The sequence below is a fragment of the Oryctolagus cuniculus genome, chromosome 5, assembly GCF_051225735.1.
Source record: "Oryctolagus cuniculus isolate XC-2025 breed Fujian yellow rabbit chromosome 5, ASM5122573v1, whole genome shotgun sequence".
Classification (NCBI taxonomy): Eukaryota; Metazoa; Chordata; class Mammalia; order Lagomorpha; family Leporidae; genus Oryctolagus; species Oryctolagus cuniculus.
Window position 1 is genome coordinate 29541494 of NC_142871.1, and position 23869 is coordinate 29565362.

The following is a 23869-nucleotide window of genomic DNA, read 5'->3' on the forward strand; positions in this document are numbered from 1 at the left end:
GGGTGAAATTGTCCTGTAAATGTCCATTAGGTGCATTTGCTCAATAGAATGCTTCAATTCTGATGTATCCTTGTTGACTTTCCTTCTGGATGCTATGTCCACTGTGACAGTGGAGTATTGAAGTCCCCCACTATTATTGTATTGGAGTGTTGTCTCTCTCTTTAGGAACAATATTTCCTGTATGTATCTGGATGGTCTTGGATGTCATTTATTATTTATTTATTTGACAGGTAGAGTTATAGACAGTGAGAGAGAGACAGAGAGAAAGGTCTTCCTTCCGTTGGTTCACTCCCCCAAATGGCCTCAATGGGCAGAGCTGCACTGAGCCGAAGCCAGGAGCCAGGTGCTTCCTCCCAGTTTCCCATGTGGGTGCAGGGGCCCAAGCACTTGGGCCATCCTCCACTGCCCTCCCAGGCCACAGCAGAGAGCTGGAGTGGAGGAGGGGCAACCAGGATTAGAACCTGGCGCCCATATGGGATGCCAGCACTGCAGGCAGAGGACTAACCAAGTGAGCCACGGTGCCGGCACCACACATATATTTATGATTGTTATATCTTCTTGCTGAACTGATCCTTTTATCAATATATAATATCCTTCTTTGGCTCCTTTTACAGTTTTTTATTTAAATTCTGTTTTATCTTATATGAGTATAGCTACTCCTACTCATTTTTGGTTTCTTCACTTTCAGTCTTTGTGTAACTTTACCTGTGAGGTGAGTTTCTTGGAGGCAGCATATAATTGAGTGTTGTTGTTTCTGTTTTCTTACGTGCCTCATTCCTTAGTTCCCATAATTCAGTTAAAAGGATGGATTTCAAGCAATTAATGTCTAGGCACTGGGCTGCTGTCAGCTGCTACAAGTCCACATGTAGCCATGAGGTACCCCGCTAGGAGAACAGACACACACCACCTTGGACATCTCTCAGAACCTTCCACAAAACTGAGGCCATACCAGCTCTCCTGACACAATATTCGTGCTCTCCTTAGGATAGGCTTCATAGGCAACTCACTCTCTTTTCTGAGGAACACAGAAGTAATAATGGACACTAGGCAGAGACTGAGTCTCGATCTTGGCAACTGGACCACATCAAAAATTCTCACAGCTTAGAGATAGACTATGTGAAAAAAAAATACGAAATGAAACAAAATAACTGTAGACCTTTACATCAGAAGGAGGCTCAAAACTCCAAGTCAATCTATCACTCAGCATTGCAGGGGTCTCTATACTCCTTGCCAAATGTCTTAGACCCCTCTGGCAATGGGAACTTACCAACTCCAAAGCAGCTCATTTAGTTTAGATGCTTTTTCCTTATATCAGCAGACTTACACAATAATGAACATTTGTTAAATATATCATATTTTAAAATTATTATTAGTTTATTTTCCATGACAATGCTGCCAGATATTATTACAGAGGTTAATTAGCCTGCCCAAGCTCACCCAACAGAAAAAGAGACAGTGAGGGGCTAGCATATGGCACTACAGGTTAAGCTGCCATTTGCAATTTTGGCATCCCATAACAGAGAGCTCGTCTGATTCCTGGCTGCTCTGCTTCTGATTCAGCTTCCTGCTAATTCTCCAGGGAAAGCAGCAGATGACAGCTCAAGTACTTAGGTCCCTGCCACCATGTGAAAGACCAGGACGGAGTTCTGGCTCCTAGCTTCAGGCTGGCCCAGACCTAGCTGCTGTATCCATTTGGGGAGTGAACCAGAAGATAGAAGATCTCTCCCTCTGCATTTTCCTCTTTTTCTGTCACTCTGCCTTTCAAATAAGTAAGCCTTTAAAAAAAAAAAAAAAAAAAAAAAAGAGACAGTGAGAGTTGAACACATGCCATCTGACTCCAGAACCCCTCAAAACTGTAGCATGATTTCCTGTAACTTCCACTAGTTTGTCCTTGACCTACCCCTTCTGCTACAGGGCACAGGATTCCTCTTCCTCATAATACCCTTGCTATTTAGTGTACAGGTTTTGTCTGTTATCCCAGTCACACAGTTCCTTCAAAACATGACTTGGCTTTCATGTCCCCTGTGTCGGGGCCTCTATCTGACATGCTTATGTCCCTTCAAAATGTGTTCCTCAGATTCTAACACGACCATTCCCTGGACATGGTCTGAGCAGGGCAGTGTAGGGAGGCATGATCATCAGCTACATTCCTGACCAGCACTGTCCAATGCAACCCTCTGTGATGAAGGAAATTGTCTCTGTCTGTGCCTTCCTACCGAGTAGCCACCAACCACACTTGGCTATTTGAGTGTTTGAAATGTGATTACCACAACTGAGGAACTACATTTTTGATCTTGTTTTCTGTAATAAATTTTACTTTACATAGGCACACATGGTAAGTGGCTGCACATTGGAGAGTGTAGCCCTACATTCTGTTTTTGTAGCACATCGTGATCCATGGTCTCAATGGTTATGGTACCCCCGCCTCCTATAGCACATGATTGACTTCTGAGACCCTGAGAATGTTTTCCATTGATCTCATGATCATTCCAAGCTGTCGAGGTCATTCTCAAAATAACTCTTTGACTCAAGAGTATTTAGGATCTCTGATGCTATGTCACCTCCAAATTGTATTTGCCACATCTTCACAGAATAACACAACTAATGATATAATAGTAATAAATAAACCTACATCTATTAAGGGCTTACTAAAGTTCTAGGAACTGCACCATGTACACTATATACTTCTCATCTACACCCAGGGCTGTCTTCACAACCCATACTGACCTATTGCCACACTATATTCTACCTCAGGGAAATATGGACACATGGGTATATACATGGAACAACACTTGAAATTTTCTTCCACTTATGGCATTCATTTACATTTTGCATACCATAATTCTGTCACAATTGTCCTTGTACCCAAGGTCATACTGATTCTGTGTTTACAAGAATTTCATGAGCATCACTGCCAAATCTCTTGTGGAGCACATATCACAATGTCTGTTAACACTGCCTTGAACTCCCTAACAACCTTTGAAGAAATCGAATGAGATCAATCTACCATAATTTCTTCCTGAACTCATCCTGACTTTTGGGAATATTTAATGCCCACTGGCTTCTCAGTTTTTCACTCAGGGGAGCATACCTTCCCATCTTCATCTGGGAGAATGGAAAAACTAGGACCTCCATGGAAACTTTGCTTCAGCAGAATGGCCACCATTTTGCCAAGCAGGGTAGTCAGATGCATTTAAAGTTTAGAGCAGAGGATTATTTGGAATAAAAAGAAAGACTTAGAATAAAAATGTTAGGGGCTGGTGCTGTGGCACAGCAGGTCAAAGCCCTGGCCTGCAGTGCTGGCATCCCATATGGGTGCCAATTCAAGTCCTGGCTGCTCTACTTATGATCCAGCTCTCTGCATAACCTGGGAAAGCAGTGGGAGATGGCCCAAGTCCTTGGGCCCCTGCACCTGTGTGGGAGACCAGAAGCAGCTCCTGGCTCCTGGCTTTGGATCAGCTTAGCTCTGGCCATTGTGCTCATTTGGGGAGTGAACCAGCAGATGGAAGATGGAAGACCTCTCTCTCTCTTTCTCTCTGGCTCTACCTCTCTCTGTAACTTTCAAATAAATAGAATAAATCTTTTTTTAAAGAAAAAGAATAAAAATGTTAGATTTATGTGTATAACAGGACAACAAATGAAATTTTTTCTGTTGTCTCAATTTCAAAGCCCCAAGTATAAGAAGCATGAAAGAGCCCAACATGGTTAAAGATGGGAACCAGACTGCCTTGAAAGAACTTTCTGAGAAGGTGACCCCTAGGCCGGCGCCGCGGCTCACTAGGCTAATCCTCCGCCTAGCGGCGCCGGCACACCAGGTTCTAGTCCCGGTAGGGGCGCCGGATTCTGTCCCGGTTGCCCCTCTTCCAGGCCAGCCCTCTGCTGTGGCCAGGGAGTGCAGTGGAGGATGGCCCAGGTGCTTGGGCCCTGCACCCTATGGGAGACCAGGAAAAGCACCTGGCTCCTGGCTCCTGCCATCGGATCAGCGCGGTGCGCCGGCCGCAGCGCGCCAACCGCGGCGCCATTGGAGGGTGAACCAACGGCAAAGGAAGACCTTTCTCTCTCTCTCTCTCACTGTCCACTCTGCCTGTCAAAAAAAAAAAAAAAAAAAAAAAAAAAAGAAGGTGACCCCTAACCCTACTGGGAGGCTATCGGGCACAATCAGTTAGCCTGTATTTAAGACAATGTGAATGATGTAGAGAGGAAACCTTGGTGGCTGTGATGCCTTTGAGAGAGCTGTTAGATTGCTGTGCAATTGCTCTCTTCTCTCCATGACAGAGTGCAGAGTACGAGAAGGCTTAAGAGATGGGTAGAGAAAGACTGAAAAGCATCCTTAAAGGTAGAAAAAAAAATGCAGGAGAGGAGATTGTCATGGAAACCAAGGGAAGAAAGTGTTTTAAGAAAAAGAGAGTGGGCAGCTTCCTAGAAGTGCTGCTGAGAGGTTGAGCTAAGGAATGAAAAGCGTTTATTGTATTTAGCAATAATGGGACACTGGCTTCCTTGATTAGCACAATTTCCCCAGCATGGTAAAGGCAGAAGTGAGACTGCGGTAGGTGAAGTGCTAATGACAGAAAATCGGACAACCCTTTGAATTAGGTTGTAAAGGGGGAGAGAAAGGCTTACAACTGAATGAATATGTAAATTCCAGGGGAGAATTATAAGATTTAAAATTAAGAGAATAAAGCACTCAAGGAAAATTAACCTGCAGTAGATATGTACAACATGGAAATCATTACCTTGTGGTGTAAAAGCTACAGGCCTTGAAGGGCTACATCTGCATACTCAACATTTTTAATAATCTTCAAGATAAAGGTCAAAGTTCATTTGTTTAAGTTCCATTGTTTAAATGAAAATAAAAACAAAATAGAAAAGAAACCAAATGATCATTAGGTTTGAAATTTCTGAAATGGCCAACTTGTACCCTCATGGACTTGAATGTTTCTGAGAAGGGCAGAGCTGACTCAGCTAAACCAGATAGCACTTGATTTGCTTCACTGAAATGGCCCTGGGTCATCCCACATGGTAAGAATGTACATGTGGACATGACCTTGGCTAGGTAGATTCCTGATATAGTCAGTCTCGAGCAGGTTTCTAAACTGCTGGGTAACTACATACAATTGAGAAGCTTTCAGATGGAAATCTAATAGACTGGAGTGTCATTTCACTCCAAAGAAGACGATGAAACCAAGAATATGTCTGTTCGAAGAGAAAGCAGGGGTGATGGTCTGGGTCCTGCAGTAGGTGGAGAGCCATGGCATGCACTGAGTACTTGATGATCTCTGATGTGTTCAGCTTTGAGGCCAACCTCAGGCCTCTCTCCAGCGTGACTGTCTGCTGTTCGTCCTCAGGCGTTTGAATCATCCTGGGGAAGCAGGGGTCATGAGCTCTCTAACTTCTGTGTCTTCATTCACACAGGCAAATAAGCACACAAACCAACTAAGCACTGAGTCAGGAGACAGGGAGCTATGGAAGAAATCAGGGCTGAAAGAATCTCTGATACAGCAGAAGGAAATAGTAATAGGTATTAATATTAGAGAACCATCTAAAGAAAAATTTCAAGAACTTTGGTTAAATAATCAATAATCGAGTTTTTATCTTTGACTCACAACTCAGAGAGCATCTCAAACAGAAGTGCTGGGGGCTGGCATTGTGGTGTAGCAAATAAAGCAGCCACCTGAGACACTGGCATCTCATATGGGTGCCACTTTAAGTTCTGGTGGTTCCACTTCCTACCTAGTTCCCGGCTAAAGGCCTAGGAAAAGCAGCAGAAGATGGCCCAAGTGCTTGGGCCCCTGCACTCAGGTAGAAGACTTGGATGAAGCTCCTGGCTCCTGGTTTTGGCTAGGCCCAGCCCTAGCTGTTGTGGCAATCTAGGGAGTGAACCAGCTGATGGAAGATCTCTCTGTGTGTCTCTATCTCTCCCTCCTTCTCTCTCTCTCTCTCTAACTCTGATTTTCAAATAAACAAACAAATCTAAAAAAACAACAACCAAAAGCAGAGAAGTGCTGGCCACAGCAGAACAGTCAGTCTTTATCAGGTAGTGTGAGCAGGAACAAGGACATAGCACAATACAAGAAGTGGATTGGCCAATGACAGGTTAATTCAGGTTACTTTCCTTGTAAGGGTTAAAGCAAGGGACTCCCTTATCACTGAAATTGGCCTATTTGGGGATCTGGCCATCTCTCAGAAGGCCCGACGAACATCTTAGTTTGGTGACAGGAGCCTTAGTGTGAGACTCCATTTTGGTTTGGTCTCCTTCTGTGAGGGCCCAGTACAGCAGCACAGTCCAAAACAAAGGCCTCCAAGAATTCAATTAACAGAGGAAAATGGACAACTAACTCATTAAAGATGAAAAAAGACAGACTGAAGATCCAGATACTGTGAAGTGTGGTAGTTTGGTGGTGAAAAGTTGAAGGATGTGTCACGTGCTGACTTTAACTTCAATGTGAAGTCAAAGGCAAAGTTATTTCCCGTGAAGGAGGAGAGGTTTGGTGGATAAAGTTTGAAGAGCACACAGAGTAAATTAAAAAACAAAAACAAAGTGGTTGGGGGAAAAGATGATCTGCAGCAAAGAATGGGAAAGAGAACCAATTATAAGAGCAGAAGATGGGCCAGAGCTGTGGTTTGTGGTAGGTTAAGCGTCCTCCTGTGGTGCTGGCATCCTATATGGGCACCAGTTCAAGTCCAGCTGCTTCTCTTCTGCTCCAGCTCTCTGCTATGGCCTGGGATAGCAGTAGAAGATGGCCCAAGTCCTTGGGCCCCTGCACCCGTGTGGGAGACCCAGAAGAAGCTCCTGGCTCCTGGCTTCAGATCAGCCGAGCTCTGGTTGGTGTAGCCATGTGGGGAGTGAACCAATGGATGCATGACCTCTCTCTATCTCTCCCTATCTCTGTCTGTAGCTCTACTTCTCAAATAAATAAATAAAACATTAAAAATACATTTCAAATTATTGGCCAGCGCCGTGGCTCACTAGGCTAATCCTCCGCCTAGCGGCGCTGGCACACCGGGTTCTAGTCCCGGTCGGGGAGCCGGATTCTGTCCCGGTTGCCCCTCTTCCAGGCCAGCCCTCTGCTGTGGCCCGGGAGTGCAGTGGAGGATGGCCCAGGTGCTTGGGCCCTGCACCCCATGGGAGACCAGGAAAAGCACCTGGCTCCTGGCTCCTGCCATGGGATCAGCACGGTGCGCCGGTCGCATCGCGCTGGCCGCGGCGGCCATTGGAGGGTGAACCAACGGCAAAGGAAGACCTTTCTCTCTGTCTCTCTCTCTCTCACTGTCCACTCTGCCTGTCAAAAAAAAAAAAAATACATTTCAAATTATTAAAAAAATAAAGCAGGCAATGGAAGACCAGTTGAAGTTGGATGGAGACCAGGAAGGGAACATGGGCCAAAATGATGTGAGGTTTTCTCTAGCAGCTGTCTGGACCTGTGTTGGCACAGAGAAAGTGATCTAGCATTGGCATTTTGCCACTTTTGTTACAAGGAGTAACAAGGAGATTATTGGAAAGATAGGAGTTAAAGAAATAAGCCATGAGGTCTAGTCTGAATATGGGTTCTGTCACTCGATAAATCTTTGTTAACAGAGAAATTAAAAGCAAATTAGGAACTAGAAACCAATAGAAACTTCCCACTAAATCTAATCACTAATCCCCATTGACCTGACATCCTGAATCTCTCCATGCTCTCCACACCTGCTCTCAGCACATGGTCACCGGCATCCCTTACTTCCTACCTGAACTCAAAGAAACCTGAAATTCCTTCTTCAGTATCTAAATCCTTCTTATTTTGCCGGCTCATAATCCCTCCATGGCACTAGTCAGGATCTGATGACGTGGGTTTTTCTCTTACTCCAGGCCCTCCGCTGTTACACACTCCAGTTACCAAATGACTATTACATTGTATTGCCCAGATCCCAGATGCCAAGACAGGATTAAATGTGCCAGCACTTTATGAGGGAAAATGCCTGTGAGAGAAAACTGGAGGGAGATAGAGGAGGCTGGGTGGACTGTCAGACCACGAAACAAGTCTGATCCCGAAGGAAGGAAGAGAGAAGGGGGTGGTGGAAAGTCCCTGGGCTTCCATGGAGTCTACAGGAAATATGGTGAGGCTGCAGGGAGTCCCTGAGCTAATGATGGCCTTCAAAGGAAACCTGCGTCCCCCAGGAACTGGCCTGCCTTCATGACCCTGCCATGGCCAAGCACTGGCTGGAGTTTCTGTGTAAGCCTTGGAGCTCATGCATAGGTGGATTTCGCTACTTGTCGTTGGAGACCTGAGAGGCCACCATAAGTGGTTTCCCAACACCTTTTGGCTAAAGTCTTCAATTTTTTTTTTCAAAGATTTATTTTATTTAATTTTTACAAAAATTTTTTTGACAGTCAGAGTTAGACAGTGAGAGAGAGAAAGGTCCTCCCTCCGTTGGCTCACCCCCCAAATGGCCGCCATGGCCGGCACGCTGCGCTGATCCGAAGCCAGGAGCCAGGTGCTTGCTCCTGGTCTCCCACGCAGGTGCAGGGCCCAAGCACTTGGGGCATCCTCCACTGCACTCCCGGGCCACAGCAGAGAGCTGGCCTGGAAGAGGGGCAACCGGGACAGAATCCGGCGCCCCAACTGGGACTAGAACCCTGGGTGCCAGTGCCGCAGGCGGAGGATTAGCCTAGTGAGCCACGGCGCTGGCCACCCTATAAGCTCTTGTCTCCACTCACCACCCCAGCCTGACCCCTTACCCTATCTTGCTTTTTGCTGCTCGAGAGCCCTCTGTTGCAGAAACACACCATGCTGTCTCTGCCTTCAAGGCCTCTCACTCACGTTGCCTCCACTGCCAGGAACGCTCACCCAGATATTGTCTGCTCGGCCTTCGCTCATGTCTTCACCCGAGTGTGCTTCCTCACCCTGCTGGGTGTTCCTATGGGAGCCAAGCCATCTCCCTTGCAGAAGACGCCACCACGGAAGGATCTAACGTGTGTCTGACGTTCCTGCAGGACGCAGTAGCCGTGTGACAGCAGAGCCCACTTGTCTGGCTCACCAGTGCACCCCAGGGCTCTCCACAGGGTGACACCCAGGGCATGTGCCTATTCTGACTGGCAGGTAGGAAGACGGCATCGAGCAGAAGGCAGCTGCTGTCAAGAAACAACGGCAGTTGTGGGCCTACCGTGCTGGGTAATACAGAAGTTTAGGAGGAAAATCTTAGAAAACTGGAACAAGAGGGTCAGAAAGGAAAATTTTAACATTCGGTTATTTTCAATGAACATTAAGGCAAAGATCATAAAATGTGATTATTTTGCTGAACTGAGCAAGAATCTAGGATCCGAATATAGATATCATCAAACAGCATGGCCCCTGTAGGCTGTATCAACCCAGATTAAATTTAGCTGCATACAGCAGGGGGCCTACCAAGGAAGCTGTAATGGTTGGGGATCCCAGCATGAAACAGATGAGACATCCAAAAGTGTCTAACTGAAACAAGGTTTAAAGAAGTCACTATTTATAGAGGTGTGGATAAAGATATGAACATGGGGTGGTGAACCTTTCTGGGGTTAGCAGCAATGCCAGGCCAAAAACACCCCCAAGCCGTAGGGACGTGGTGGGGGTGGGGAGGACAGTGATGCTGGAGGTCTCAGAGTCTAAACTTTCAAGAAGTCACTGGGCAGGTGCAGTGGCCATAAAGCAACAGAGCCTTTGCTGAACATAAGGCAACGAACACAGGGAGGGAAAGTAATTCTTTTCTTCTCTGGCACTGCTCTCCTGTCAAGTGCCCCAAACAACCAAACCCAAGTGCAAGCCAGAGGGCAAGGGAAACTCCTAGGGCACAGATGCTGGAAGAGGGAGTGGGGCACAGGTCTTGGGGAGAAAGCTGCCAAGGGAAAATAAACACCAAAGGCCCTTATTTACCTCACATTCTAGCAAGTCTGAAAGGTGGTAGCCCAGGAACGAGATGCTGGCTCCACGGCCCCCAGCCACCCAGGCTCCTTTGGTCTTTCAGCTCTATCATCTTTAACACTTAGCTCCCTTCCTTACAATCACTTCCCATTCCAAGCTGACTTTATATTTTTATTCCAAGGAAGTAGAAGCAAAAAAGGTAGAAAGCCAAAAGGGCACCTTGCAATTCACATGTCTTTGATTAGCCACACACAGCTACCTGCAGCTGCAAGGGAGACTAGAAAACACATGGAGTATTTTAGCTGGGCATATTGCTTCTCTGGGTAAAACCATGCAGGGTTGGGTGGTTTTTTTTTTTTTTTAAGATTTTTTATTTATTTGAGAGGTAGAGTTACAGATAGAGGAAGAGACAGAGAGAAAGGTCTTCCATCTGCTGGTTTACTCCCCAAATGGCCACAACAGCTGGAGCCGCGCCGATCCAAAGCCAGGAGCCAGGAGCTTCTTCAGGGACTCCCACAAGGGTGCAGGGGCCCAAGCACTTGGGCCACCTTCTACTGCTTTCCCAGGCCCTAGCAGAGAGCTGGATCGGAAGAGGAGCAGCTGGGACTAGAACCGGTGCTCACATGGGATGCTGGCACCGCAGGTGGAGGATTAACCTACTGCGCCACAGCATCGGCCCTGGGTGGTTGGTGTTTGTACAGAAAGGGTAGAATGGATAATGAGTAGGCCCTCCTGAAACAATGCTTGAGGAGACACTGCCAGAGGCAGATTACTGAGAGATGGTGAGTTTTCTCAAGGAAATCTTTCCTCATGTACTGACTGCAGAGGTTTCAAGGTTTGTTCCCTCCCAATGCATGTTGCCATTTACTTGCCATTGTAACAGGATAAGAGGTGGGACCTTTAAGAGGTGATTGGGCATGGGAGCTTTTCCCTAAAGGGCGGCATCAACGCCAGTACAGAAGGGCAAGTTCTGCCCCTTTTCCCCTCGTGGTCCTTCCACCCTCTAGCACGTGAGGCTCTAGCCTTCCTCCCCTCCAGAGGACACAGCTTGCGAGGTGCCATCTCAGAAGAGAGTGATCTTGTTCTCACCTTGTCAGTCTTGCCAGCCTCCAGAACTGTGAAACAATACATGTCTGTTCATCACAAAGTTCACATCTCAGACACCTGTTATAGTAGCACAGACAGACTAAGACACCAACATTATAACCTAACATCTGTTTAGGTTCCACAGGTTCCTGTGATTCCTCTGTATAACTTTCCCAGACCGTAGATATCATTTTCTTCTCTTTGTCTTGTGCTTCTTAAGCAATATTTGTCAATGATTAATTGGTTTCCCTAGTTGATTATAATATGTCATTCCTCCAATTGATGAAAGACGAAAAAAGTCTTCCTTCATTCATTCACTCAACAAATATTTCTACTGAGTGCTCATTTTATGCCAGGTATTGTTCTGGATGCTGGGGACACAACAGTGAACAGGGGAAAACCTCTGTCCACAGAAAGCTTGAATTCTTGTGTAAAAGGATGATAAATATGACCTATAAGTACAATATGTAGTATGATTATTGTTCATAAGTGCCTTGGGCAAAAATAACCCAGAAAGGGACAAGGCAGGTTAGGAAGGAATTGTGATTTTCTACAGTTGGAGAAGAACTAACTGAGAAGACAGCACCATCAGGAGGTAAGGAGGGAATGGGGAAGAGCAGCCAGCAAACAGAACAGCAACGGCAGTTTCCCGGAGGGGCCTAATAGGCAGACTAACGGTCCCTCCTCCCCCGAGGCATCCATTCCCTAAGTCTAAGAACCTACGAATGTTAGGGTATAGAGCAAACGTGAGTGAAGATTGTTCATCCACTGACCTTAAAATAGAGGAATTGTTCTGGATTATCAGGTTGACCCAATGTACCCACAAAGGTCCTTAAAAGTGAATGAGGGGGGCTGGAGCTGCGGTGTAGAGTGAAAAGCTGCCACCTGTGATGCCAGCATCACGTTTGGGTGCTGGTTCATGCCTGGTTGCTCCACTTCTGATCCAGCTCCCTGCTAATGGCTTGTGAAAAGCAGCAGAAGATGGCCCAAGTACTTGGGCCCCTGCCACCCATGGGCCTTTGCCACCCAATTAGAAGACCTTCTTCCTGGCTTCTGGTTTTAGTCTGGCCCAGCCCTAGCCACTGTGGCCATTTGGGGGATGAACCAGCAGATGGAAGATCTCTGTCTCTTCCTCTCTATATATAACTCTTTCAAATAAATAAATCTTAAAAATTTTTGAGGAAAAAAATGTGGACAAGAGAGGAAGAAAATGAAGTTAGAATGATACACTGTAAGGACTCAACTCACCTATGCTGGTTTTCAAGATGAAGGGAAACCACTAGCCAAGAAACATGGGTGGGCCCTAGAAGCTGGAAAAGGCAAAAAAAAAAAAAAAAAAAAAAAAAAAAAACACAACAACAACAAAAAACAGATTCTCCTAACTCCCTTGGAAAGGAAGAAAGCCCAGAAAGCACTGTAACACTGGCCCAGAAAGACTTCTGACTACATACTGTAGGTAACAAACTATGTTATTTTAAACCACCAAGTTCATGGTAATCTGTTCCAACAGTGTTAGAAACTAATGCAAGTGAGAGCACGTCTCACATGTTAGATGAAAAGCAAGCAAACGTCACTCAGCAGAATGAGCAAGGGAAAGTGTAGTAATACATAAGCTTAGAAGAGTAATTGGAGGCCAGATCATGTAGTTTCTTGTTGGCCATTTTAAGGAATTTGACTTTCACTGTGAGATAGAGAGTAAAATATCACGTGATTTCAACCAGGACTACAGTGTTAAAATACACAGAGAGGGCAAGCAGAAGCAGATCAACTGGAAGCTTATGGCAGTGCACAACACAACAGATAATAACTTGTCATTGGTTTATGTGAAGTGGTTCCATTCTAAATGTATTTTGAAGTCCAAATTGACTGGATTTTCTAAAATGTTGGATATAGAATATGAAAATGAACAGTCCAGAACAATTACAAGGAATTTGGTGTAGAGTTGTCAGTGACTGAAATGGAGAGGAACACAGGAGAGGCAAGTTTGGAGGGAAAAATCAGGAACTTGCTGTTGAACATGCTAGGTCTGAAATGTCTAGAAGATATTATGTTAGACTGCACTGTTATTCTAACTCATTCATTCTATGGGCCAGAAGCCCATATCCCATATCAGAGCACCTGGGTTCAAGCATCTGCTCTCTCTTGACTCCATATTCCAGCTAATGCAGACCCAGGGAGGTGATGGCACGAGGAACCGAGTCTCAGCCACTCACATGGGTGACCTCAATTCCTGGCCATTGCAAGAATCTGTGGAGTGAACCAGCAGATAAGAGCACTCTCTCTATGTATATGTTTTTCTGTTTCTTCAATAATTTTTAAATCAATCACCCCCTGTGCAGTTGATGGCATATATTTTTTGTAAGAATTATTTATTTGAGAGGGAGAGATGGAAACAGGGAAAGAGTGACCCAGAGAGAGAGAGAGAGAGACAGAGTTCCTATTTGCTGCTTTACTCCCAAATGCCTGCCAATGGCTGGGGTATGGCCAAGGCCAAAGATAGGAACTGGAAATTCAATTCAGGTTTCCCACGTGGGTAACAGGAATCCAATTACTTGAGCCATCACCACTACTCACACTGGATGCAGGAAATGGGAGTCCATTGCCAAAAATCAGTCTAAAGCTCAGACACTCAGATGAGGGCCATAAGCACATTAACCCATGCTATAACTGCTAGGTCAAACACCTGCCTCATGATGGCCCCCAGACTTTGGTCTTGGTCATGTGACATACTTTGGCCACCATAATGTGAGCAGATGTGACATACGCCACACTTAGAGGCATCAAAACATTTGCCTGCCCTCTTGTTCCTGCTTTCTGCTGTAAGAGCAGAGCACATATAAGACACAGTGTCTATAGCAGAGGGTCCCAGAAGGAGAATATAGGCAAAGATCTACTTTTGGAATAAGGAGAAAATCTGAACCCATTCAGAGTCTGGAATTGAGATACAGCCAAGATGCAGACCTATGGGTAAGAAATCAGTTTGTCAGTTTAAGCCACTGAAATTTGGATACTGTTTTCCAACTACTGTGATTTAGGAGAGAAGAGCTGGCTAGAGACATAAACTTAGTTGACATTTAAGCTATAAGACAAGCCGAGGTCACCAAGACATGAGAATAGTTGAAAGAGAAGAGGATTGAAGAAAGCAATGGGGCATTCCATTGGTAACAGACTGGGGAGAGAAAGAAGGACCAGCTAAGGAGGAATCGAGAAGCTGGCCAGTATGAAAAGACAAAAAACCAGAACATGCAATGTCTTAGAAGAATGAGTAATCATTGTATTAATGCTTATTAATGGGTAAAGCCACCACTTGCAATGCCAGCATCCCTTATGGGCGCCAATTTGAGTCCTGGCTGCTCCGTTTCCAATCCACTCCCCACTAATGTGTCTGGGAAAGCAGTGGAGCATGGCTGAAGTACTTGTGCCCCTGAACCCACAAGGGAGACCTGGATGGAGCTCTTGACTTTGGCCTGACCTAGCCCCAGGCATTGCGGTCATCTGAGGAGTGAACCAGCAGAGGGAAGATTTCTGTCTCTCTCTCGCTCTCTGTAACAGTGCCTTTCAAATAAGTAAATAAATATTAAATTTTTAAAAAATCGAACCTGGCTGGCACCGTGGCTCACTTTGCTAATCCTCTGCCTGCAGTGCTGGCACCCCGGGCTCTAGTCCCGGTTGGGGCGCTGGATTCTGTCCCTGTTGCTCCCCTTCCAGTCCAGCTCTCTGCTGTGGCCCGCGAAGGCAGTAGAAGATGGCCCAAGTGCTTGGGTCCTACACCCGCATGGGAGACCAAGAGGAAGCCCCTGGCTCCTGGCTTCGGATTGGCGCAGCGTGCCGGCCATAGTGGCCATTTGGGGTGTGAACCAACGGAAAAGGAAGACCTTTCTCTCTGTCTCTCTCTCTCTCACTGTCTAACTCTGCCTGTCAAAAACAAAACAAAACAAAACAAAACAAAACAAAACAAAAAACTATGAATAATTTCAGTACAATAAGGACTGAGAAATGATCACTGGTTTTTACCATATTGATATCACCAGTGACCTTCCTAACAGTGGTTTTGATGTACTGATCAAATTAAAATAATGATTCTTTGTAATCATATTCACTTAATAATTCATATATTCAATAATGTTTGAGCATCTACTATGTGACAAGCACTATTCTAGACACCTGTTACATACCAGTGGTATAGATGCACTCACCCAAACAAAACAAAAACCCATGTCCTTGACAAGTTTAGACTTTAGTGGGGATAAAGAATAAACAGTAATCATCATAAAGTGAATTCAATTTAACTAGCACAGTCAGGGGCAGGTGTTTGGTGATGCCCACAGCCGACACTGGGATGCCTGTTTTCAGTGCCTGCTGCTGGCTCCTGACACCAGTTCCTACCAATGCAGACTCGGAGACAGCAATGATGGCTTCAGTAACCGAGTTCCTGCTACCCCTGTGGAAGACCTAGATTGGGTTCCCAGATCTTGGCTTCAGCACAACTCAGTCTTGGCCGTTGTGGGCATTTGGGGAGTTAACCCGTAGATGGGAGAATGCTATCTCTCTCTCTCTTAAATAGATAATAAAACAAATAGCATGGTCAGAGCAGGCTTTGTAAAAAAAGATAACTATTTTATGTGTGTGTGTGTGTGGGGGGGTAATCAGAGAATGACAGAAAAGAGACAGAGTTCTTATTCTTTAGTTTATGCCCCAAATGTCCACACTGACTAGGGCTGCGCCAGGCTGAAGCTAGGCTGGGAACCCAACCCAGGTCTTTCACATAGACGGCAGGGTCTCAACTGCTTTAGCCACCACTGCTACCTCCCAGGATGTGCACTAGCAGGAAACTGGAGTCAGGAGCCACAGCTGAGTATCAAACTCAGGTACCGCAATGTGAGACACAGACACCCTAAACAGTGTCTTAACTGCCAGGCCAAATGCCTGCCTCAGAAGATTACACCTGCTTCATAGTTGTACACAGCTGACACCTTGAGCCCAGACTATACGTCCAGGATTTCGCTTTCCTCATGGCCAGTTTACAGCCCTCTGCTGGCAGCAAGCTATCAAGTATACATGGAAGACCTGTGACTCCTGAGATTTCTCAAACTGTTATTCAGTTAAATAAACAAATCAGGAGCCAACAAGCCAAGATTCAGCCTCTACTTCACTGTTAAATTTCAAGTAATCCAATTAGTACTGTGATCTATCAGAACCAGTCAACAAAGAAAACTCATCTTGGATTAAGTGTGATGAAGGTTCATAAGGGCTTGTCAACTCAAAAAAAGCCATTAATAATGGGTTATTAAAAACTGAATTAACTGTATGCTTAACTGCTCAGAGAAGTGGATAAATTGAGCAGGGATTTTAAGAAGTGCAGTGTTAGCAGGTTACTTTCACTTGACACTGACATGAAATTAATCTTACCTTTCATGTGAGGCAAAGGCCAAATAAACCCTTTTCCACTGTTTCAGGAATATGACCCTGTCATTGCTCACTTTAGGTTGATGATGTCTGAATGACACACACACACACACACACACACCATGAGTCTTCTGGGTACACTTCTCTCCTAAGGTAACAAAAATGAGCAAGAAAAACATTTTATATATTGTTTTAAATTTTATTTATCTTTAAAATATTTATTTTCATGTACTTGAAAGGCACAAGACAGAGGGGTACAGATCTTTCAATCATTGGTTCATCCCCTGAAATGCTCACAACAACTAGCGCTGGGCCAGGCCGGAGCCAGGAGCCAGGAACTCCATCCTGGTCTCCCAGTTGGGTAGCAGGGGCCCAAGCGCTTGAGCCATCAACTGCTCATCCCAGGATGCATTAGAAGGAAGTCGGATGGCAAGTGGAGGAGCCAGGACTCAAATTGCCACTTGGATATGGGATGCAAGTATCGCAAGCACTGGCTTAACCAGGTGTACCATAATGCCCACCTGCCTCCAATTTTAAACCATTCGTTGAAATATGTGATATGATGGTCTGATGGCTAGCCATCAGGAACCCACTCATTAGGATTTTCATTGTGGAAAAAGCTTTAGAAAAAAAATAGGTCTATTTCATCAATCTCCAATAGAACTTTCTCCACTGATTGAAATGTTTTATAATTGACACCAACCAGTAGGGCAGCTACCAGCCAGCAGTGACTATGAAGACCTTGAACTATGGCTAATGCAACTGATGAACAAGACTTTTAATTGAAATATTTTTAATGTAATATGAATGGCTCTATGTGGCTACTCTAATGGGTGGCACAGCTCTAAGGGCCTTGCTTCTCATCAAACCCTGGATCTGCTTCCCTTTTTAAACATAACAGATTACCATTAGGGTCCCAACATTTCTGCCCCTTCTCCTCCCCTCCATAGATTATATGCCAAAACTTAACCCTCCTGACAATGGTACTCAGAAGGAGGGCCTTTGGGATAAGTAATTAGATCTCGCAAATGGATTAATACTTTTCTGGAAGTGGCCCAAGGGAATCTGTTGCCCTCCTTCCACCTGCAGACATATCCAGGGGGTGCCATCTATATGGAAGGAGCCCTCACTAGGCACCCAGTGGCTGGCATTTTCTTCTTAGACTTCCCAGCTCTAGAACTGAAGCAGTAAACTTGTTGTATATAAATTACCCACCCTAAGGTACTTTGTTATAGCTGCCTGAGCAGACTAAAACAATCACCTTTATTCTAAACATGGGAGAAATGATGTTTTTATCTCTTTTTACATATCTTTTCATTGACACACAGTGATTGTATTTATTTATGGAGTAGATTGTGCCATTCCAATACATGTACGCCATGAGTAATGACAAGATCTAGGCAACTGGCATATCTGTAACCTCAGACATCTATCATTTCTTTGCGTGAGGAACATTCGGAAAAGTCTCTACTGGGGCCAGCACTGCGGCACAGCAGGTGAAGCTGCCACTTGCAATGCTGGCATCTCATACTGGAGTGCCAGTTTGAGTCCAGCTGTTCTGATTCTGATCCAGCTCCCTGCTAATGCACATGGGAAAGCAGCAGACATGGTTCAAGTACTTGGGCCCCTGCCACCCATGTGGGAGACCAAATGCCATTCTGAGCCCTTTGCTTTGGCCTGGCCCAACCCTGGTCATTGCAGCCATTTGGGAAGTGAATCAGCAGATGAGAGCTTTCTTTCTTCTCTCTCTACAACTTTACCTCTCAAACTAATCTTTAAAAAGTCTCTACTGGGGCCAGCGCTGTGGCGCAGTGGGTTAGAGTCCAAGCCTGCAGCGCCAGCATCCCTTATGAGCACTGGTTTGAGTCCTAGCTGTTCCTCTTCTGATCCAGCTCTCTGCGATGGCCTGGCAAAGCAGTGGAAAATGGTGTAAGTCCTTGGGTCCCTGCATCCACATGGGAGACACGGAAAAAGCTGCTGGCTCCTGACTTCGGATCAGCTCAGTTCTGGACGTAGTTCTGGCAAGTAGTGAAGCAGCAGAATCGAAGACCTCTCTCTTTCTCTGGCTCTACCTCTCTGCCTCTACCTCTAAATAAAATAAAAATATAAAAAAAGTACTAGCTATTTGGAAATATTCAATTAATTCTTGCCAACCAGTTACCCTATCATGCTGAAGTGACACCGCTGTATCTGTTAAACAACCTCTGTTCCCTCCCCCACTGCCCTCCCAGGCTCCGGTAACAACTATTCTATTTTCTGCTTCTATGAGATCAACTTTTTAGTTGAAGAGAACATGTAGTTTTTGTCTTCCTGCGCCTGACTTATTTCACTTAACCCAAAGATCTCCAATTCCACCCATATTGATACAAATGATATAATACTATTCTGTCTTATGATTAATATTCTGTTGCATATATATACACCATGACTTCTCTTCCATTCTTCTGCTGATGGACACCCATGTTGATTCCCTATCTTCACTACTGTGAATCATGCTGCAATAAATACATCAGTGCCAATGTCAGTTCACCATACTGATTTCAATTCCTTTGTTATAGCCAGTAGTGGGATTGCTAGGTTATATGGTAGTTCTATTTCTAGGTTTTTGAGGAATCTTCATGCTGTTTTTCATAAGTGCTGTACTAATTTACAATCCCACCAACAGTGTATGAGATCTCCTTTTACCTCCTCCTCAACAGTATGTGTTCTTTGGAGGGAGGATAGGAGCCATTGTAACTAGGATGATATCTAACTATGGTTTTAATTTGTATTTCCATGAAGACTACATTTTTTTATACTTGTTGGCCATTTGTGCATCCTCCAGTGAGAAATGTCTATTTAGGTTCTTTGCCCATTTAAAAATCGGATTATTTGATTTGTTGTTGTGGAGTTGTTTAAGTTCCTTATTTATTCTGGACAACAATCCCTTGTCAGTTGAGTCGTTTGCGAATGTTTCCTCCTATTCTGTAGTTTCCCTCTTTGCTGCATTAATTGTTTCCTTTGCAGTGCTAGTGTTTTCCAGTGGATGAAATCCCATTGGTCAATTTTTGCTTCTGCAGCCGCTTGTGCTTTGGGAGTCCTATCAAAAAACAAAAAACTTTCTATACCTAAGTCCAAAAGCACTTCCCCTATGTTTACTTCTTGTAGTTTCACGGTTTCAGGTCTTATGCTTAAGTCCTTGACGTATTATGAGATGATCTTTGTGTACGGAGAGACAGCTGTCTTGCTTCTTCATTCTGCATATGGATGCTCCCCTGGTACCATTACTAGAGCACTTGTCCTTTCTCCAATATGTGTTCTTGCTGCCTTTGTCAAAAATTAGTTGGCTGTAACTATGTGGATTCATTTCTGGGTTCTCAATTTTGTTCATTGGTCTGTGTCCACTTTTCTGCCAGGACTATGCTGTTTTGGTTGCTATCACTTTAAGGGATGTTTTGAAATGACTCCCACTTTGTTCTTTTTGCTTGTATTGGCTTTGGCTATTTGGGATCTTCTGTGGTTTTGCACAAATGTTAGGAGTTCTTCATTTTTGTGAACAACGTTATTGGCATTTTGATATGAACTATCTTGAGTTTGGACATTTTAATCATATTAATTCCTACAACCCAGGAATGCACATCTTTCTATTCTGGTGTGTCCTCTTCAATTGCTTCCATTGGTGTTTCCCAATTTTCATTGCAGAGGTCATTTACTCTTTGGTTAAATTTATTCCTAGGAATTCTTTTTTAGCTACTGTGAAGATGAAGTGACGTTTACCAATGGCCTAGAAATTAATTCTTATGATTCAGCTGTTTTCTTTGCTGTTAGCTAATTTTTGACATTTGGTTTTCTAAAAAGAATCCAAGGGTTGTTATCAAACTTGCAAAATCAGGAGTAGGAATTGTCATAGAGGAATACTTGGATTCATGTCCTGACTCCACTCCCAATTTCAGCTTTCTGATGGTGGGCATCCTGGGAGGCAGCAGGTGACCACTCAAGTGGTTAGGCCCCTGCCACCCATGTGGGAGACTGAAATTGAATTCCTGGCTCCTGGCTTTGGCCTAGCCCAGTCCTGGTTGCTGCAAGCATTTAGAGAATGAACCAGAAGGCATGTGATATCTCTTTCAGATACATATTTTTAAAAATACAAAATAATGAAAGAGAAATTGTCGGAATTCTGCCACAAGTAACTCAAGTGTGTCCTGGCATACAGAGCTACCAGCACTTTCACTTATTCATTTAACAGACAACATAATAGTGTGGGAAGTATTATGAATATGAGAAGTCAAATTCATGGTCCCTGCCCTCCAGGAGAGCCAGCATCACATGGTTCCCAGAGCACAACATCTTAGAACTCCTCTGCACCCACACCTGAGTGACTTCACGCCCAACAAGGTCTTCCTTGCTAAGAGCTGACTGCAATCCTACAAAGATCTGGCTTTAATCCGGCTCTACTCTCCCCACACCCCCACAACCTGTAGAACCACACAGAAGAGTGTTGCCTTTGATGAGCAGAAAGCTTACTTCCTTAGCTCAAACCAGAATTCTGACCTGGAAATCTATATTTTCAAAAACAGCACATTTCTTCAAGCTGAGAATTCATGTATTTCAAGATCTGATATCCTTTCCTTTGAATTTAACAAATAAATTCTGAAACCTTCAAATAATTAGTATCTTATTAATCAAAATTATATGTAAACCAAGAAAATGAAGTGTCAAAATACTTGGGTCAGACTTCAAAATAGAGGCAGTTTTAATAAGAAGAAAAAAATCAATTTGACTATTTTAATATTATTCTTAGAAAAAATCATCACCTTGAATTTTAATGCTTAGCAGTTTTGAATAAGCTTTCTCGCATAGCTTCAATGACTGGCAGTTATTTCCTTAAAACTTTCAACTAATGAAAATCTAAATATGCTACATAAAAAGCAGAGTTTTAAGAGAAATCATGAAGTTTTTAGCAACAGAATGTGCCTGTCACCTCCTCTGCAATGTTTTTACCCTGAAAGCTATAATAAAGCATTAGTACTGCTTACACTGAGAGTCCTAAGAATACTTAATATTAGAACCCCAATTTCAGAAGAATATTCCTATATTCTTTACAATCCATAGCCCACTTACATAGAACACCAGATGAAAGACATCTGGAAAATGACTGAGATTCCAACACAATTCTTCAAAAAGCTCTGGCTTCCATGCACAGAGTTCTACATACGCATGAATAAACATGACAAAAATGTAAACGAGACATGCCAGGACTGAAATTTCTTTCAGAATTTTTCCAGTCCAACAAAATTCTTGCTAATCTAAAAGTGCAAATTTTGTAAGACAAATGTTATGTTTGAATTTCAATTAACTTTTTTTTAAAAAAAAGGTAGAATCTGTGCTTAAATTCATGTCTGTTAGGGTAGAACACAGATGAACACAGCAATTCTCAAGAACTGTTTTATGTACGTACACCTTCAGGAGTCGTGTCAGCTCTCATAGGATGTAGCCCTTCAAAACCAGAATTTAATACAAATGTTTTTAAAAGATGTTCACAGTGGCTGGCGCCACGGCTCACTAGGCTAATCCTCTGCCTGCGGCACCAGCACCCTGGGTTCTAGTCCTGGTTGGGGTGCCGGATTCTGTCCCAGTTGCTCCTCTTCCAGTCCAGCTCTCTGCTGTGGCCCAGGAAGGCAGTGGAGGATGGCCCAGGTCCTTGGGCCCTGTACCCGCATGGGAGCCCAGGAGGAAGCACCTGGCTCCTGGCTTCGGATCAGCGCAGCGCGCTGGCTGTAGCGGCCATTTGGGAGATGAACCAATGGAAGGAAGACCTTTTTTTTCTCTCTCTTTCACTGTCTAACTCTGCCTGTCAAAAAGAAAGAAATGTTCACAGCTACTAAAAATACCCAGTTTTCTGAAAAAGAAAAAAATCATGGCTCCTTTTAGAGCCTACCAATGCATGCAGTATGCAATGGAGATGCTGAGTTGAACAGCATTTAGGATGTCAAGCATGACACATAAAAGACAAATTCTGGTGAGACAGCCACAGCTACTTAACACTAAATATCAAAGGTATTTGACATAGCTGCTGATTTTTCAAAGTAGAAATAAATGAAATTACCAATAATTGCTTACTTTAGTAATTCCTCATGCCTTTATCCTCAGTGAAGAGGTTATAAATTTTTTCAGCATATTTTTTAAGGATTTATTTATTTATTTTGAAGAGTTACAGAGAGAGAGAGAGAGAGAGAGGTCTTCCGTCCACTGGTTCACCCCCCAAATGGCCACAACGGTCTGAGCTGGGTCTGTTCGAAGCCAGGAGCCAGGAGCTTCCTGCAGGTCTCCCATGCGGGTGCAGGGGCCCAAGGACTTGAACCACTTTCAAGTGCTTTCCCAGGTGCATTAGCAGGGAGCTGGATCAGAAGTGGACATGGGATGCTGGCACTGCAGGTGGTGGCTGTACCACAGCACTGGCCCCTCTTTCAGCCTATTAATTCATTAACTCTCACCAGAATATACACAAATTGGTCTGTGTGCTTTCATGATCTGAGAAGTTAAAAGCGATTTGCTTGAGTGTGTGAAAGCCACAACCTAGACTTCTTGAGCCGGAGGCTAGCACTGCTGCCAAGTGGCACACTGGCCTTGGCGGCTGCGTGAGTTCAGAACCTGATCAGGGGTGGCAGTCCCGCAGCATGTCAGCGGATGTACCAGCACTACCTTAGTTCACTTAGGCTGCTACACCGAATTATCAAAATGCCATCAAGTGAGTGGCTTACAAACAACAGACACTTACTTCTAACAGTTCTCCTAGAAGTCTAAGCTCAACTCAAGTTGCTGGCAAGATTTGATGTCTTGTTAGGACCTCTTCCTCCTAGATGGCGCCATCTAGCTGTGACCTCCCCAGGTAGCAGTGAAGCAGGTGTTTTTGGTTTTGTCTTTAGTTTATAAATTCCACTGTCTATGGTTTCCCCTCTGCTCTCACACCACAGTCAAACAGAAGACAGCCGTGATTTCCGAAGGTGTCTGGATTTCTGACCAGCAAGCAATGAACTCTGCAGCAGCAGACAGCAGCTGAGTGTCCTCCCATCCCCTTCAGTCCTGACACCCTACCTGGGACAGCGTGGGATCCTCCAGTGCAGGCTCAGACTCGGACACTGCTCCAACCTTCCACGCAGCATTGCAAACCAGTTGTTTTTTCCTGTGCATCTCACCAAACGACTATCAACTAGAGTTTCCATACAGCCCTTCTAGGGTTTCATTCTGAGCAGCTCACAGAAACACATTTACCTGCTTACCATAACAGGACGTTACAAATGAAGACATGCACAGAACCAGGTGTGGCAAAAGGGGTGCAAAAATTCCATGCCCTAGCTGGGTGTACCCACCCTCCAGGAGTCTCCAGAAACCTATCCAGAAGCTCTCAGAACCTTGGTCTTTGGGTTTTTTATGGAAGCTTCTTTACATATATCTGACTCATTAAATCCTTAGCCACAGGTGATTAACTCAACCTTCAATTCCTCTACCCTCCCTACAGCTCAGGATAG

The 23869-nt window shown here is 44.5% G+C and overlaps 1 long non-coding RNA gene across 1 annotated transcript in view; it reads right to left on the reverse strand.

Annotated features, from left to right (window-relative positions):
* Nucleotides 1-23869, reverse strand: part of LOC149126448 (uncharacterized) — a 212981-nt gene that overhangs the window by 183112 nt on the left and 6000 nt on the right. The gene's annotated exons all lie outside the window — the stretch shown is intronic.